Below are 10,539 nucleotides of genomic sequence, written 5' to 3'. Positions count from 1 at the left end.
GTGAAGGCTACAGCAGGCTTCCTGAGGCAACAGAGATCCCCCCACCCCATGCCTCCCGAGGGAAGCTTGGTCCCAGCCTCACCATCCAGAGCATGAGAAACTAAGGACAGTGATCCTACTCTAGCAAAAGAAACAGTCCTGTGGGAGAGAACACTAGAGCGTATCTATGAGTTTTTGCTACGTAACAAACTTTCCCAGATCTCAGCAACTTTTTTCATAGGTCTTTTTAAAAAATATTTTTTTTATTAATTACAGTTTATTCACTTTGTATCCCCCCTGTAGCTCCCTCCCTCCTCCCTCCCAACCCTACTCTCCCTCCCAACCCTCCTCTCCCTCCCAACCCTACTCTCCCTCCCAACCCTACTCTCCCTCCCTCTTCCCCACCTTTGCCTCTCCCCAAGTCCACTGATAAGGGAGTTCCTCCTCCCCTTCCCTCTGATCCTAGTCTTATCAGGTCTCATCATGAATGGCTGCTCCCCCCCCCCTCAAGGGGAGGTGATCAAAGAGCAGGCCAATCAGTTCATGTCAGAGACAGTCCCTGTTCCCATTACTATGGAACCCACTTGGATACTGAACTGCCATGGGCTTACCTCTGCGCAGGGGTTCCAGGCCATCTCCATGAGTGGTCCTTGGCTGGAGTATCAGTCTCAGAAAAGACCCCTGTGCCCAGACTTTTTGGATCTGTTGCTGTCCTTGTGGAGCTCCTGTTCTCTCCAGGTCTTACTATCTCCCACTTCTTTCATAAGATTCCCTGCACTCTGCCCAAAGTTTGGCTATGAGTCCCAGCATCTGCCTCGATACCCTGCAGGGTAGAGCCTTTCAGAGTACCTGTGTGGTAGGCTTCTGTCCTGTTCTTCTCATTTGTTCATTTGTTTGCTCTTTCTAGACAGGGTTCCTCTGTGTAACAGCCCTGGCTGTCCTGGAACTAGCTCTGTAGACCATGCTGGACTCAAACTTAGAGAGGTCTGCCTGCCTCTGCCTCCCAAGCTCTGGGACTAAAGGCGTGTGTCACCATGCTCAGCTTCAGCAACTTAAATCAGCACAATTCACTGTTTTTCCTTGTTCTGTGAATTGCCTGAATGGTTCTTTCGACTCTTTGTTCTTCTGCTGGTCCATCCTGCTCTGGCCACAAGAGTTCACACTCACTCCACTCCCTCTGACCTCAGGCTAAAACCCCAGTCCGGGCTCTGGGCTACACTCTGATGGGTGGGGACAGCTGGGCAGGGCTTCTCAAGATGCCAGGGAGGCTGGAGCTGCAGCTGCCATGCATTCCCAGTCTCCATCACTGCAGCTGCATTGCCTCTGTCACTGGGCGGACAGGAGGATGGGAAGCCAGGGAGTAGAAATAACACACAATTTAATCTCCCCAAATCAACCCATCTTGCAAAGGAGGAAAAAAAAAGAAGAAATAAAACAAAGAGTCCAGGCCAAGGCTGACCTTCTGTTTACATTTTCCTTGGCAACTGAGAAATAATTGCTGGTCTGCAGGGCCCTCCCCTCCCCCATCCTGCCTCATCCTATTCAAGCGCGACCAGGGATGACACTAGAATCTTGAACCACACTAAGTGGTTACTATGGTGTCAGGCTGAAATCGTGAATCTCAGCGGCTGCCAGCAGGGAGGCGTGGAGCCAGGGCAGTCTCCGCTGAGGCTGGTGATTGGGGGCCTAGCCAGTTAATAGCAGAAAAACTGTGCTCGAAAGAGTGGGGCGCTGAGAGACACAGTCAGAGCAGGTGCGGGACCAGACTCAAGTCTGAGGCCTGTCCTATTCCCCGAGCCTCACGTTGTCCCTTCTGCACTTTCTCCCTCCATCCCGTGGCCACCAGGACTGAACCCCTGCCCACCCTGCAGAAGGAGTGCACAGGCCCCAGCCCAGCCCTCTCCACTGAGGTCTAGAGCCTTGGTGCTCACCCAAGGGACTCTACAGAGGGCTGCTTGAGTACCACCCTCCATTCCTTCTTCAGCTCCTCAGAGAACCACTGGCCAATCCTGCCAGACTCACGCTCTCACCTCCACCGTTCCGTCCCACCTCCAGACAGTGACCCTAGTCTGCTCTGACCTTGACCCTCACATTCTTCTCATCATCCTGCCTGGGAAAAATCTTCTGAAGAGCAAAGCCGATCTTGTCCCTGTGCCTTCCCAGCTCTACTCTCATTTGTGACACCAACTATATCATTCTAGCCATCCTGGCCTCCCAACTGTTTCCTGAACTGGCTGGCTTGCTCCTGCCCCAGGACCTTTGAATTGGCCATTTTTGCACTGGGACCACTTCCCAAGTTATTATTGAGGCCTTAGGTATCAGTTCACAAATCTTGATGCACTAGTCCACTCCCAGGTTGCTTAGGCACCTTGATGTCATCCTTGGTCACCAAAGCCAAGGGCCCAGGATAAAAGGACCCCTGCCTCTTTCTTCTCTCTCTTATTCTCCTCTCTTGCTCTCTCTGCTTCTGTTTCTCTGTCAGGGCACCCCTCCCCCACCATGTCTTTTTCTCCCTCCCTTTCTCCCTCTTCTCCTCTCTCTCTCCACCTCCATCCAATAAATTCTTTCATATCAGATCTGTTGTATGTGGCATCATTTTATAATAAATACTAACATGAGGGATTTCCTATTTGCTCACTGCTGTAGTCTTCATGCTTCAAACAGCACAGGGACTGATGAATGAATGAGTGACTGAATGAATGAACAAACGAATTAATGAACTAACCATTTCCTGTTTTGTGGTCCCCATCTTCTCTGTCTCTACTATGAGGGCCTAGCCCATCAGAAGAGGGAATCAGAAGCTTCCTAGGAAATTCCCAGTCCAGTTATGTTTAACCCACCCCTGGACCTATGACTCATGAACTTACATTCACTAACAGTGGGAAGACTGAACACAGGGTCCAGGGTTCCCAGCCAAAGATCACCTGTTTTTCTTAAAGATATGGTAGAAATTCCCCATGAAACTGCCCACCTGGGGTCAGTCTTTTTCTCCTCATTTCTTTTTTTTTTTCTTTCTTTCTTTTTTTTTTTTTTTTTTTTTAATATGGAACGCTTCACGAATTTGCATGTCATCCTTGCTCAGGGGCCATGCTAATCTTCTCCGTATTGTTCCAATTTTAGTATATGTGCTGCCGAAGCGAACTCCTCGCTTCTTTGTAGCTTCCTTTCCCTGTTAGGCTGCCCTCTTCACTCTCTTTGGGGATAGATCTGTTCTTTATCCCCCCCACCCTACCCCAACCCTGACTCATCCTGATTCAGTGTGGACCCCTAGTGTTCCTGGCTGTGGACTGAGGCTGGACGTTGAGGCAGGAAACTACCCAAAACGGTTTACAGCACTCTGAGGTCTACCCTCCCCCAAGACCACCCAGCAGAACCCCACTGCTGGCCATCCACAGCTGTCCAAAGACCAGATCCAGCACATCAGGTCCAAAGAGTGGAGCCATGAGGACGGCGTGGGGGGAGGGGGGTGGGGGTGTGTGGGAGGGTGGAACACAGCTTCCCCAGTGTAAGGGCATCCTGGCTGGCAGGGCTGGGACGGAGCTCTTCTCAGCTCTGAGATGGAGACTTCTCCCTTGCACAGACCCATTTCTTCCTAAAAATGCCTACATTGCTTTTGATGATCAGATTTACTGGCAAAATTTGGTTTTTGTGCGTCCCTGTGTTTTAGCAAATAGTGCACTCGGAAGGCCCCTTCATGCTCATGGCTAGTGTGTGTTTCCTTGCACAAATGTGGCAGTTTTGTTTAGTTTATCTGTTGTCTTCAAACGCATTCTTTCATTCTTATAGCGAGAGCCCACCATTGTTTTATTCTATTTCATTAATTCCTGCTCCTTTTCTACATTAATTTCTTCCATTGGCTTTCTCTGGATTTATTTTGATGTTCATTTCCGCGCTTATTGAGGTGAAAGCTGAATTCTTTTCAATCTCTCCTCCTTCTAATGACTGCATTTACAGCTATTCATTTTCCTCTAAGTACCGCGGCTTGGGCGGTATCCTGGGGGCTTTTATGGAGAGCCTTTATTGTAGCTCATTTCTAAATTGTTGATAATTCAGTTTTGATTTATTGTTTCACTCACATTATTTAGATTTGTTTTTAAATTTCCAAGTGCCTAGATTTAGGGATACTGTCCTCTTGTTCATTTCCAGTTTTATTTTCATTGTCTGAAAAAACAAAATGTGACTGGCATGATCTTTTAATTTTTTTAAAAAAAGAATTGGTCTTAAGAATCAAAGATAGTATGAAAAACATTTTTTCCCTGTTAAAATAGTCAATCAGTTCCAAAATGCAAAGAATCAAACATAAGAGTTCTTTTGCAATTACGCTCATTCTCTCTGGCTTCTTTGTCCTGTTCGTCTGGAGGTAACCTTTGTGAATAGTTCAGAAGGGTTGTTTCAATTCTATTTTTTAAATTTACATATGCATTTGTACATTCAACCTTAGAGCTTTTTTTTTAATTGCTTCTACTTCACGCTCTTGTTGGAGAACCCTTGCTCTTTGTTACTTGTAGCACCCCCCAAATAAACACACCCCTTTACATTCAGACAGATGCACACAGCTCTGTCAGCAGCTCATAACTAATCTCCCATTTATAGGAGTCAGTTTTTCACTGCTAAAAACAGCAGACCCATGGCCATCTGCTTTATAAGGAAAATGGGTTTATCTAGTTCACAGTGCTAGCGGCTTGTGGGATGCTGCTGGATAAGGTCGAAGTCTAATGTTTCCAGATAGCCTCTGAGCTCAGTCTAGAATGGTGGACTCCCTTTCCCAGCAGGGTGCCCCTGGGGATTCCTGGAAATACTCCACCCTCAACTGTACCTGGAGATTTTCCCCCACCCACTGTGTTCTCTTCTTGTGATAGGACCCTGCATGTAAATGAGGCACTACTGTAAATTACTACATATAAAGATTACTACATGTAAATCAAGTATCCCTAGCACCCCTAGCCCCAGGGAATCAAACACATCTGCCCTCAAAACCCCACCCACTGCCAAAGGTTTAGAAATCCCCGATTTCACACAAAATAAAAGTATTGCATGCTGCATGATACCATCAGCTTTCCGCCATCCCCCCTCCCTCCGCCCCAAGATCCGCCATTTATTCTGGGAAAGAGAGCGCTTCTCTTCTCCCTGGAAATTGAACTCCCAGGGCTTAGCTGCTGGCCAGGCTGGCTGGAGCCTGCCCTACCACCACACCATGAGCTTGCTGACCACTGAGGAGGCACCCACTGGGCCTGGACCCTCCCTCGGCCTGCCAGACCCTCCTTCTGGCAAGTTTGAGGTGTCTGCCAGCATCCTCTGCGGTGCTTAGCACAGCAGCTTAACCAAAGGGCTGTAACACTTTGGTATCACCATAGGCTTTAAAATGCTACAGATTCCATTGCCACCAGCAATCTCATTTTAAAAGCGCTAACTAACGGTAACACCTGGTGGAAAACTCACTTCCACCTCCCCTGGTGAGACCTGAAGCCTTGCCTGGCACCCAGCCCCCCCCCCAAAGTGCTCTAGCTGTTCCTGAGAGAAGCAGAACCTCAGGTCTCGGGGTCCCTCTGTTCTTCATCCAGAAGCCTCATCCCAGACTACTGCCGGACAAAGAATGACAGTGGCTGGAAGTTCAAACAACGGTCTCTGTGGCTACAAATAGTGATGGGAATGAGTGTAAGGTCATCCATGAGGGGTCGCCATCTCTCTACAGAGTCACTGGGATTTGATCATGGGGCCCCGCTGTGCTGATCTAATCTTATCATGTCCCAAAAACCATCTCTAAACACCATAGGCAGTTAAGTTCCCAGCTGGTCACACATTTACTGTAAGATTCTGGACAGACAGACCCCTCATGGACTCCTGGAGACTAAGAATATTGCTGATCACTCTTAGGTCATTTTCATTTTGATGTATCTCTTTTTTTTTTAAACATTTGTTTTTGTGTACGGGTGTGTCACATTGTGCAGTACCAGCAGGGCCAGAAGGGGGCGATGGAGACCCTGCCTGCAGCTGGAGGGTCTCCAGACCTGGGTGCTGGGGTTCCAAACTGGGTCCTCTTCGAGAGCAGCAAATACTCTTAGCTTCGGGACTAACTCCCTATCCTCAACACCTTCTAACTAGAGTTGTTTAGAGAGGTTTTCACAAACTTAGACTTGTGTAAATCTGAGAACAGGGGAAGACTGAAAACGTCTGCCCTCTTCCTTGTCGAATGAGACATAAAAGGAAGAAACTGGAGCTATTTCACTTTAAACATTTTCCAAAAGCTTAAATAACTTTGTATTAATAAATTACAACCACAGTAAAATCAAAAGATTAGCAGGTTGCAGTGAGAGAGCATTAGAACTCAGAGCTTAAAGAATGGCTCAACCTATGAATTTATTCTCTCCACTATGTTAAAAAACTAAAAAGAAAACTCGCATGATTGTTTTACATGAGGTAGCTGATGAAATTTGACATTCATTTATGACATATAAATAGATTCTAGGAGCTTTCTTAATTCAATAGATTTTCCTGTAGCAAACTCAACAGTGAAATTTGAGATGTGTCCCCAAGATTGTCAGGAAGCAAGGGAGCAGGAGTTCATGTCTTCTCAGTTTTCGGCCTGAGAGATACCAGGAAAAGCTAGCAAGAGTTCCTTACCCCCCTAATCTGTGGTTTCAGGATCCTGCTGCCAACTGTGATCTGAAATTATCAATGACAAGTATCTAGAAATAAACAAGTCATCAGGCTTAAGAAGCTGGATGAAACTTCACATTGCCTGAACATGATTCACCCTCCTGTGTCCATGCTGTATATACTACCCTCCCATTAGCTGTCTCAGTTATCAGGTAGACAGTTTCTGTGTCACTGCTGGTACTCATGTAACCCTTATTCTTCTCAATAATGACTCCTGAGCTCAAAAGTCATGATGCTGGCAATTTTTCAAACAATTTTTATGGTATGATTCTGAAATGTGTCCAAAGGCCATGTGTCCCCCTCCTGTGGCAACACTCGAGGTGTTGGAGCCCAGTGGAAGGATTGAGACGGACGAGGGGCTACCCTTGGAGGGACGTCCGGGCCCAGGTCCTCCTTTCTTTTGTTCTCATCCTGAGTGAACAGCGTTCTCTGCCACAGGCTCCTGCCGTGATGCGCAGCCAGGCAAACTCCAGGCAGCGTCTCAGATAGCAATCAGGGAGTGCATGAAGCCTGTGAGCCAAACCAGTCTTCTCCTCCTTTCCGTTTGCTTGCTTCAGGTGTGTTGTCACAGGAGGGAGTGCAGACTCACATTCATGTGTGGCCATGACTGTCTGAAAATCCCCTGTTCATCTGCTCCTTCCTGGTTTGTCAACCGAAATGTCACACCTCTGCACACAGAGAACAGGAATGCGATGGTTCAGCACTAGGCTCAGTGTTAGGCATCAATTCAGGACTTAGAATGCAGTCCCCATGGGCTGGGGCAGTATGGTTACAAAGAGGGGCCCGTCCCTCAGAGGCAGGCCTGGTAACTGACCTCATACCCTGGACAGCAAGGCTACCTTCATACTACAAGTAAGACTCTCCAGAAAAAGGAACTGGTAACAAACTCTCGGTGTTTACAAAGATACAGCTGCCTCCTAGAAAGCCTAGAACAACTCAGAATTCAGGAGGAGACCAAACAGGAAATATGAGGGGTGGGGGTAAAGGGGGGTGAGGGGGGCTCACACCCTATCACAGCAGCTACGAAAGCTAGGAAATGATCAGTAACAACAGAAGATCTATTCTCAACCGAAGGTCCAATGGAACACAGACGACGACGGGAAGAGAAACACAGAGGACTCCTGGACCAAAGATCAGTTCTCCCCCTGAGGAGTCCATAATTCAGTGCAAACAAGATGTGATGCAGTCTGTTGGCTCACTGCCCAAAACCCAGCTCCAGACTCCACATCACAGAAGGGGAGGTTGATAGAACTGAGGAACTGCTGGAAACTGAGACAGAAGGTGATCTCATTCTGGGGTGGGGGTGAGTATGTGCATGCATTGTGTGCATGTGTGTGTCTATATGTGTGTACCACATGTGTGCCTACATGTATATGCTCACATGGATCTAAGTATGTATGTCCCTAAGTGAGTGCATGTATGTGCTCAAGATGTATGTGTTCCTGTGTGCTACATGTATATACATCTATGTATATGTTATGTCTGGTGCCTGTGAGTATGCGCACACATGTAAATGTTCCTGTGTGTCCATATATCTTTTCTATGCATGTGTGCTTGAGTGTTTTGGATGTGCACATGTGACGAATGTGTATACATGTATGTTACATGTGTGAGCATACATGTGTATGTAAATGTGCCCATACATTCAATCTATGCATATCTTCATGTATACATGTATACAATCTATACATATCTTCATGTACACATGTATGCAGTTTGTGCGATGTTGTGTGTGTTCATGTGTGTGTGTGCATATGTCTGTGTTATGTGTATATGCATGGGGGAAAGAAGGAGGTTGTTCACGTGAAGACAGGGGCAGTTGGCCTGTGAGGAGTAGGAAGAATGCTGTTTAGCAAGCTCCTTTCTCTCGGAGCTGCTGTCAATCAGTCACCTCCAAGAGGTAGAAACTGAGCCAACAGAGGCACAACAACCTGGCTGCTGGCCAAGGAGATCACCAGAGGAGCTGGTGCCCACATTCTCCCTGTCTCCTGTGGTCACAGCTGAGGGAGCAGAGACTACAGTAGAAGATGACAACAGGGTGCCAATCTCTGCTGTTCAGAGGGTTTGATTAGCACCTCGTGGGTCACCTATGCTCTGAAATATACCACCCAAGACTAGGGGCCTTAAGTGAAGCATTAGCTAGGCCGGTGGGTGCAGCTCAGAGGTCGGGCATGCAGCTGGCATCTTCAAAGCCAGGGTTCCATCCCCAACACCCAGGTGCATTAGTAAATACTAATTTACTCTAGCCCCTGTGGCTCTGGGGTCCCTCGGCTTGACTGGAGGCTCTTACCGGGAACCCTCATGCAGTCACATTTGGAAGATGGCTGGCTGGGCTACAGTTGGCACATATAACTTCAGCTTTGCTATTCACAGCACCTATATATACATGGTCTCTGTGAAAGAACCATTTTACCCAGAAAAGGGGCTCTGATTGAGGCTATCTTGGGCCTTGGATCCCAGAACACAGAAGACATTAAGCTTCCTGTGTTCTAGCAGAGCTCTCGCCCTGCAAGTCCTGAGGCAGGCGAGGCTGGCCCTGCCTCAGGCTCCCAGCTCAGCCTCTGAGTGTGAATCAGCAAGAACGGAGACCTTCCTAGCTCCTGTGCCCTCTGCAGCTCCAGGCTCTCCAGCGCTGCTTTTCTCCTTTATGGCACAAATTCCTGTGGGTACACACGCTGCTGAGGGTGACACTGTACTGAACAGGATTACCCACTGACAGGCATGTAAGCATGGTGGGGCAAAATACCCAGTTTCAGGTCAGAGGGAATCCTGACCTGTCTGCTCTAGGCCTGTGTCCTAGTCTTCAATGATGGGCGAGGTAGCTCCCAGCCTCTCTGGCTTCACATCTTGAAAGGTGATGCCCAGTCCCATACATGTCCTGCTATGACAGCCATCGGTGGTCCCCACTCTAAGCCAAGGATTCTGAACTTGAGACTTTACCAAAACAGAGCTGACTCAAACTTTTTCCTTTATCAAGTTAGCTTGACTGTAATGTCTCATTATAAAATGCATGACGGAAATGGAAGTGAGAACTTTTTCTTTCTTTCTTTTCTTCTTTTAAAGGAGGGTCTCTCTCTATGCTCCTTCCTAACCCAGAACTCTACTAAATAGACCAGGCTAGCCTTAAACTCATAGAGCTCCGTCAGCCTCAGCCTCCCAAGTGCTAGGATTAAAGACGTGTAGCACGACACCTGGCTTTTTAAAAGTAAAGAAAATATGATAAACAGAATTAGCCCAGTGGATCAGTAGATATGGGAAACGCATCAAGTTCAATTCCCAGAACCCAGGTAAGGACAAAGAAAAGGACTGACTCTGTTGAGTTGTCCCCTGACCTCCTCAAGTGCACTGTGTCACAAGCGTCCACACCCCCACAAATGTCCTGCACACACTAAATAAATTTATTAAAAAGAAGTTGACCCTAATACAACACAGATTAAGTATAAATGAGACAACTTAAGCAGAAGACAGGCCAACTTCAAAAAGTGCAAAACAGAAAGAAATCTAGCAGTCTGCATTCCAGAGAGATGAAACAAAAGAAGTCGGTGGAGGGGAAAGTGCAGGACAGTAACAAAATAGAGTCCAATAAATTCAATATCAGAAGGAAGAAGATGAGATTCAGAGCAAATCTGTTGTAAGGGACAAAAATTAGTCATTTTAGTTGAAAAAAAAAAAAAAGATGGAGAAAACATGTTCCCAAGCAGAGCTGTGGGATGCAGGGCAGCTGGGGAACCTGGGAGGAAAATGGGGACCATGGAGGGTGTGCTGAAGATTGCTGCTCATCTCACAAAAACTGAGCAAATGAAGGCACCCCGCACAGTATTTATATTCATGAGAATGTCCGTCGACAGGCTCTGGAGTGTCTTCCCTGAGCTCACAGGAGACTTCACAAGACCACCCGTGTGT

General features: G+C 47.3%; 1 non-coding gene across 1 annotated transcript; it reads right to left on the bottom strand.

Annotated features, from left to right (window-relative positions):
- Window positions 1-3,016: 3,016 nt before the first annotated feature.
- LOC129684336 (U6 spliceosomal RNA) lies at window positions 3,017-3,121 on the bottom strand. The gene has a single exon (XR_008721309.1). It is a non-coding gene; the product is annotated as a U6 spliceosomal RNA (small nuclear RNA).
- Window positions 3,122-10,539: the final 7,418 nt, after the last annotated feature.

The sequence above is a fragment of the Psammomys obesus genome, unplaced genomic scaffold (genome assembly GCF_907164565.1).
Source record: "Psammomys obesus unplaced genomic scaffold, mPsaObe1.curated_primary_1811, whole genome shotgun sequence".
Taxonomy (NCBI): domain Eukaryota; kingdom Metazoa; phylum Chordata; class Mammalia; order Rodentia; family Muridae; genus Psammomys; species Psammomys obesus.
This window is presented reverse-complemented; position numbering and strand designations above follow the sequence as displayed.